Genomic DNA, 7,500 nt, shown 5'->3' with positions numbered 1-7,500 from the left:
TTTGTAAACTACATTTTGAATCAATTGAAAAATCATTAAAACAATTGGTAAAAGGATGGAGTTGGAGAGGATTAACGCTGATTGGAAAAGTGCAAATTATTAAATCGTTGCTTTACCTAAGGTCTTGTATAGGCTGACGTTAATTTCAAGTAACAAAGAGTTTATTAAGAAAATAAACACGTTGTTATTTTCGTTTGTTTGGAAAGGTAAAGATAGAGTTAAACGCCCGGTTCTAATAAATCAAATAGAAAAAGGTGGACTTAAAATGCCTGACTTGAACTCGATGATCTCCGCTCAAAGAATCATGTGTATAAAGAAGAATCTAACCCCAAATGCAGCCAGTTGGCAGTATTTCTTGGATTTTCATTTAAGGAAGGTTGGTGGTAAAATTTTGTTTCGCTGCAATTTCAACTATTCCAAGTTATCAATAACCCTTCCTAAATTTTACAAAGAGTGCATTATGACATGGGCCTCCTTAAACTGTGTAAGCCCTTCCTCAGCCTCGGAGATTTATGAACATTTTTTTTTTTATGGAACAATAGGTTCATTTGCATTGAATCCCACTCAGTTTTCAACCAAAAGTTAACTGATGATGGTATTATAACTGTTCGGAACCTCCTCGACTCACATGGCAATCTTAAACAGCTTTTTTACCTACAACATGCACACCTCTCACCTATTGATCATTATTTCCTTTTCATTCTCTTTTGTGCCATCCCGGAGGAATGGCGTAGATTGTTAAAGACAAATGAGAATGCAGCTCTTTTACACGATTGTTATGCAGATTTGGATAGTTTTTCACTACACCTTGATGTTGAAAAGATTCAATCGAAACTATTGCATGAAAAGTTTTCTTCTAAAATCTCTTCTAACCCTACCTCTATGAAAAAATTCAACGAAATGCTCAACACAAAGACATTTGAACTAGACTGGGAAGGAATATTTTCTTTGCCTTTTAAAATAACGTTGAATACAAAGTTAACAGAATTCCAATATAAAGTTCTTCATAAAATTTGTTATACAAACATTATGCTCTTCAAATTTGGTTTAGCTGGCTCCCCTTTATGGAGACATTGAAACACTTCTTTTTTTACTGTAGTAAGGTTAGCACCTTTTGGAATGAGCTAAACATTCTCCTCAAATCGCAAAAGATAATCTCTAAAAACTTCCATATCCAAGGTATTTTATTTGGGCTTTTTTCTGCGGATAATGTTGATGACAATATTCTAGTTAATTACATACTTGAGAGCAAATACCTTATTTTTCGTTCGAAATTAAGCCAACCGTTTCCCACTATTGCCCTGTTAATATCAAAATGCAAAATAATACACCAGATCGAGCGTTTTATTGCGAGGAAAAATAACAAACTCCACTTTCATAATAAAAAATGGCATCAATTTTTACCCATAATGGAGCATGAGCTATCACCTCCAACCCCCAACTTAAACTAATACTGTAGTATTGTAATATGTTGAAATGTGTATAGTGCGTATAGCTTAGATGTGTAGTGCAGTTTTGGATGTTCTGTATTTATTATAGATAGGTAGCGTAGTTTCAATATTTCGCTCCGATGTATAGTTTAAAATTAACATGTCAACTAATAAAAAAAAATAAAATAAAATAAAATAAAAACAACAATTGCAACTGAGAATCTCTGTCAACCCTTGGAAAGACAGGAAATCCCACGACAAGTACAAGGGGATGTCTATGTATTCTCCAGTCACTTAACACCCAAGGAGAAATTAACAGTAACCAAGCTAGCTGCCCCGTGTCCCAAAGGACACGGGGGTGAAGTGAAGTGAAGCTATTAGTATTTCTCCTCCGAGATTTTCAGGACTAATTTACAATGCTTTATGGGGGACATTAGCGAGACCACATATTAGGCAGTTTACAATTTATTTTAGGCAGTGAAAGATGCCACCCGCCGGATAAGGTCAGACCACAACACAGACCACAACACTCTTATCGAAAAGTGAGTGGGTTCTTTAACGTCCCATACAAGCACTTAAGATCCTGAGTGTTAGACCGGCCGGAGTCGAACTCACGACCTCCCGCATGACAGCCCGGTGCTCAACGAAATGATGGGTGGATACAAATCTGTCATCATCATTTGCATGATGGCGTCACTCGCGGTGTGAATTATGGTTGTAGTAGTAAAGGCCGCCAAAGTTTAAAAAAATGGCAGCAACTGATGCGAAAAGACATGAAAACAAGGACATTCAAGGCCACTCAAAGTCCGAAAAATTCAAGAAGAAAATTGTTTGACTGAAGCCGATGTCCCAGGGGCATTGATATCCTTCAAAAATAAGGATCCTGAAATCTTTCATAATGAACAACTTAAACGTTGGTTTAAAGTGTCGTGGCGCTAGTGTGGGTGGGAATCGAAGAGAATTACTTGCAAGGTTTGTAGTTTTGTCAGTATTTTCCTGTCAGTATTTTAAGAATTAAAGCGATTTTCTTAGGCTCGAGCTGTGTCTTTGACTTTAATAGAATATAGGATTATCCGGTATCTGGCCATGACAAGAAAATCGTCGATCCAGATGGAGGGATAAATTGTCGTAGACTTCGACTTGAGCGCGAGCTTCGATCACAACAAACCAGCGATAATCTTCCCAAGAGAGTTACACGGCCCAGCGATTATCCTTGGAACAAATGCCTCCGTTTTAGCATTGTCATTTGTTTGCTCATTTAGACGGAGAAAGCAAGCATGAAGGTTACGCTCTATATAAAGCCGAACATGTGCAAAAGTTAAAGTTCAACCACACGACAGATGAAAAATTCTGTGTTTTTGAAAGCCGTGTAAAGGCGTCCATGACTAGAAACAAACTATACAGGACAAGAGTGTCACTAAGCAAGCAAACGGCTCAGGTGAAGTCTGGGGCATGTAACTGTAAAGCGGGAGCTAATGGTCGATGTAAGCATATTGGCGCATTGCTGTACAAAATACTCTATTTTACTGAAAGAGAAGTGAATGAAATACCACCTGACCTTACGTGCACTGAAAGACCACAACAGTGGCACATACCACACTCTAATTCTTCAAAGGACGAACTAGTTCTATTGGATGAGTTATTAGTGATTAAGAATAATTATGAGGCCGATAAACAGAGGAAGAAAAACGAGGTAAGGACTCAGAGCAAAGTACGATGCTGCACCCTCTTTTGCCCGAGGAAAAATCATTGAACATCAAATGAGGACTTGAAAGCAGAAAAAACAAAGAACCGACCAATGCTTATTGATTTGTTAGAAGGGAATGAATTCAAGCCCATGGTCACTCAAGACATAACACTAAGGGAATATCGAGACAACATACTGAAGGATCATGATTATTGTTGTCATTCAAACGGAAAACGTCCAAATGAAATGGGGGATGCAGATAGTAGTATTGATATTCCTTGCAAAATCATTTAAAGGGAAAGCGTTATTGAGCCAATCGATACAAATTTTAACAATCGATTTTGCTTGCAATTGTCTCATTGTGAAGCTGTCCAAATTGATGCTCCTGACAGTGAGCGATCTGTTACTGAAGATGACAACCAAGAATGTGCAGAATCCCTTCCGCCCGAGAACGCTTGTTGTTGTTTAATTTGACTTTTAGGTTAAATTTCCTCAAACCGGTTTATTTCTTTTAAACCAGTTTGTTTTTTGTTTTTTTTGTTTTTTCAAACCAGTTCACGTATTGAACTGGGGTGCAGGGATGGCGCAGTGTTAAGAGCACTTGCCTCTCACCAATGTGGTTTAGAAGTGCCTTTGAATGATTAGCTTCAAACAGAAAGTGTTGATCATGGTCACGATAATGCATTTAGACCTAAGCACTGCGTCAGTTTGAGTTTAGGGTTGTCAATATGAAATTGAAGTTTGTTTTCAGAAGGTTAGGGTTAGGGTCATAAAATGGGTTGGTATTTAGGCCTAGTAAGCGGATTTTTGACTGGTTAACCAAGTAATGCGGTTTGGGTAACAGACACCGTCCAGTAAAGTAACCAATTGTATAGATTCATTTTATGTTTCAAATTTAATCTGAATACAAGTAATAAAGATGCAGTCAAAACAAAGTGTTGTTACTTCATTTATTTGCAAACTGAATATTGTTAGCTTGCTTGCAAGCAGCCGTGAACGAAATTTCTTTGCAATAATGGAGTGTCACATTCCTCGAAGTGCAAGCATATAATCTTAATGCTTCCTTGTAGAGTAACAATTTTAGCGTAGTCTTTCCTAATCTCCATTATTTTGCCCAACAGCATATTCGGGTGTACAGGACTCGTTTTCTCTACCCTGTCTATTTTGATTGCAACCATGTCATTGATCTTGAAAGGTGCTTTCCTTGACTGTCTGGTTTGACTGTCTGGTTTGTCTTGGTAAACAAGGACTGCTTTGGAATGTGCACTACGTTGCGACTATAGTACTAAGAAAACAGATAAATTTTTAGAGCGTAATTATAAGATCTAAAAGATCTTCTTGTCTCTGTGTCAAATGTGCAGTTTCAAGGGTTAAACTTGAGTCGAAAATATAAACAGAGTTTAGCGGTGTTTGAAACGTCATTTCAATGACAAATTAAAGAATACATGGGCAAAACAGATATCTACAGGGAGAAAATGACTTCTAGAAAGTTCTGAAGGTAAACTGATTTTTAAAATTCGCGGTTTCAGTCAGGCTTTGTGAAAATAAGTGGCTTCCAAGACAATGACAACGACAAACAATTTACTAGCACCATCAAATAAAATGAGAAGAGTGGTAGGTACAGGTTACCTGGAATAAGGAACCTTACAGAGTTTAGTGCTACTTCGAAAAATTATTGTCTCATCCATTTTGAATTTCAGGGGTGTAGAGAAAGATGACTCTGAATTTATAGACATCAGCATTGGAGAGTATTGGCTTGAAACCTCGCTGCGTATGGCGTTTTATCAGGCTGGATTTGCCAAACACTATGGTAATAGTGACCTCAAGCTTCTCCCATGTCCGCTTGGAACCTTTGTTAATATTTCTAACACCAGTTCTCGGTGCATAGACTGCCCGGCAGGTAAGCTTGGATATGTATCACGCATTAAATTAGCTTATTCATAGATTAATTTCCATGTGGTTAGTGTGTTAAAAAAACATTACAAAAATCAAATACGAACAACCGATTTAATTAATGTGCGAGAGTTGTGCCTTGAATGTACAATGTGTAATCATGAATTTAATATTAATTGTATCGAAGTTCCCAAACGAGAAGTTACTAATGAGCGTGTTTAAAACATTCAGTCATGACCTTAAAATTCGCTTGATTAATGGTGCACTACTAAGTTCCCCGTACGATTAATGATTATCCCCATTTTCCCTCGGGTCTGATCTTATGCTTGATACTGTTTGTGTGGGGACTGGGTTACTGTAACCTGTATACTCATGATTTCAAGAAGCCATTAATTGATCCTCACTCTCCTGATGGGCTTCCCTGTTCTGAGTAACAGACCCCGTGTAGAAACTCTACATGGCACTCCAATCTTAACAACTTTATCCACTTGCCCAAATCATCATCCACGGTGGTACACTTATATTACTATTATTATTACTATGTCCAATATTGAAAACACAGATCTGACATAAGAATCTGGGATGTCTCGCTTGGAAGCAGGCGACAACAAGTACCCAAAGGTTTCAAGAAGTGCCGACTCTTGTGTCTTATAAAGACCACTTTCATCAGGATACGTGCCGTACCCAACAATGCTGTGACCAACACTTTCCACTTTTTTTCAGAGCACATTCCATAAATGGGCGAGTCCGCACTTTTGTTCATATGATACTCGTTGTAAGTACACAAATCAGTCCCTTAGTGCAACCCTTCAGATCACCTTTCCTTAGCCACTGCCAAGATTAGGCAAGATCCGCCTCCTCCATTTCCTTGAGATATTGACAATGTAAGAGCCTTTATTTCTCCCCGGTTTGCTCCCTTTTAAACTGCTCCGGCTCTACAACGTCATTAAGTTTAAAATTTCCGTGAACCTTCCCCATTTCAAGCATCTCTTCAGTGCTTATATTTATATACCAAGCAAGACTATTTTCTTCAGCCCTAACACAGCTCTCAACACTTGTATAAGTCCTTTTCACCTTCCTTCCTGCTTTCAAACAGCCTTAGGGTTCAATTCTTTGTTCATAGTCATCAACTTGCGTGTGCGCTGATCCAAGCTCTTCAGTTTGTTATTTCTTCGTGCAATAGGACCACCACCGTACCTAATAAGTGACGTTGCCTAAGTGTTGATCGTAAACAACAACAACAAATTGTTTACTTTGATGTTCCCAATTGTGTACCTTGCCTTCACTGGCTCAAGGACTCTAGACAATGAAATTATGCATTTTTTGCTATTATTATTATTATTATTATTATTATTATTATTATTATTATTATTATTATTATTATCTATTTTATCACAGTCTTTGCTGGTGTTTTTGTGTGCGTCAGCCGGGCCCAAACCATGCACCTGGGGCATCAGTCATGCAAGTCAATTATTTTGGTTCATAAACTAAGGACCTTTCTGAGGATTCGCGCAGATCCCAGCATGCAGATATTTTGAATCTCTGTCACAGTTGCTCTCTCTGATACTTTCCTCATGTTTTCTATCACCCCCTTATTTACTGTGCCAAGTGCACGAACAACCACAGGGATCACTGCGGTTTTCATTTGCCACATTCCTCGTATTTCTAGCTCAAGGTCTTTTCTAGCTCAATGTTTCTATCTGATGGGACAGTCATGTCAATCAGGTTGCAGGTGGAACGCACTGAATCTTTGACGATGATGTCTTGTTTATTTGCTGTTATAGTTCTATCAGTATTGACTGGCATGTCCCACATGATGGTGATGTTGTTGTCTTTATTGTGCGCCACAGTCTCTGGCTCGTGTTGGTACCATTTGTCTGTTATCTTGATATCATGATCTTTACGGATGCTCCAATGCAGATATGCTGCAGCATTATTGTGCCTGGAGATGTACTTTTTTCTGGCTAATACCTCACATCCAGATACAATTTGGTCCACTGTCTCTTCATGTTGTGAATACATTCTGCATGTGCTCTCCACTTGCTGGCCACAGATTACTTTCTGGTAGTTTCTGATGTTTGTTGCCTGGTCTTGAGCTGCCACAAGTGGTTCCTCTGTTTCTCCTTTCAGATTACTTGACAACCATTTGTTGGTGGTGACTTTGTCTACATGAGGCTTCTCTAGGAGCTTTGGATACTGGCCATGCAATGCTTTGTTTTTCCACTTTTCTTCTTTCATTGATTTCATCTTAAACTTAAACAAGTGTTTCAGGGCTTTAGCATTTTCTGAGGCTGATTTATCTTCTCTGTTCTCAATCTCTGGCATTGTTAATTCCCTTTTGAACCTATTAGCATTCTTGGTTATTGAATTTTTGGCTTTAGATTGTTCATGTTGAAGCACCTGCTTTGGAGATTGCCCTTCTTTGCGCTTCAGATGGTGATCGAGCCCTATTGTTGCTGTTTTGAATGCTGTTTCTACGTTAATCAGGCC

This window comes from Montipora capricornis, chromosome 5 (assembly GCF_036669925.1).
Source record: "Montipora capricornis isolate CH-2021 chromosome 5, ASM3666992v2, whole genome shotgun sequence".
Classification (NCBI taxonomy): Eukaryota; Metazoa; Cnidaria; class Anthozoa; order Scleractinia; family Acroporidae; genus Montipora; species Montipora capricornis.
This window is presented reverse-complemented; position numbering follows the sequence as displayed.